Here is a 208-nt window from a genome sequence, read left to right as displayed (position 1 = left end):
GTCACGCTAAAATATAGTTACGATGATCTCACGTTCTCTTCGGACTATTAATTACATTAGACTGACAATTAGTTTTTATATCACTGTCAGTTTAGATCTGCATAACAGTCAGATTAATTCTCCAGTTTCTCATGCACATTTATCTAAGTCTTCCAAAGGCAGTTATATTAAAGCCCTTTATGTTATTAAGCTAACGGTAGGATTCACC

This window comes from Penaeus monodon, chromosome 21, assembly GCF_015228065.2.
Source record: "Penaeus monodon isolate SGIC_2016 chromosome 21, NSTDA_Pmon_1, whole genome shotgun sequence".
Lineage (NCBI taxonomy): Eukaryota > Metazoa > Arthropoda > Malacostraca > Decapoda > Penaeidae > Penaeus > Penaeus monodon.
This window is presented reverse-complemented; position numbering follows the sequence as displayed.